The sequence below is a fragment of the Mastomys coucha genome, unplaced genomic scaffold, assembly GCF_008632895.1.
Source record: "Mastomys coucha isolate ucsf_1 unplaced genomic scaffold, UCSF_Mcou_1 pScaffold14, whole genome shotgun sequence".
Lineage (NCBI taxonomy): Eukaryota > Metazoa > Chordata > Mammalia > Rodentia > Muridae > Mastomys > Mastomys coucha.
In genome coordinates this window covers 65,018,545-65,019,066 of record NW_022196896.1, presented here as the reverse complement: position 1 = coordinate 65,019,066, position 522 = coordinate 65,018,545, and positions in this window count along the sequence as shown.

The following is a 522-nucleotide window of genomic DNA, read 5'->3' as shown; positions in this document are numbered from 1 at the left end:
AGCTGTCAACTTTGGACTTTTCTTCTGATCTCAAGTGGCTACCACAGACTGCTTCCAGTAGCCCAAACTAAGTGAGAACAGTAAAGATCAGGCAGCTTGAAGTTTAAGGTGTGTGTGTGTGTGTGTGTGTGTGTGTACTACAATCATGTACAATTGTATAACCTACACTCTTAGTGATGCTTTTAGAAACAAGTTTCTCTTGGGATGCATATTCTTGCAGTTTTTAGTTTTTTCTACTACACTATATTCTAGACCAGTGGCTCTCAACTTGTGAGTAGTGAGTGACCCCTATGGAGGTCCAACAACCCTTTCACAGGAGTCTCATATCAGATCTCCTTCATATCAGGTACTTACATTACTATTCTTCCTTTTTTTTTTTTTTTTTTTTTTTTTTTGGTTTTTCGAGGCAGGGTTTCTCTGTATAGCCCTGGCTGTCCTGGAACTCACTCTGTAGACCAGGGTAGCCTCGAACTCAGAAATCCGCCTGCCTCTGCCTCTCAAGTGCTGGGATTAAAGGCATGG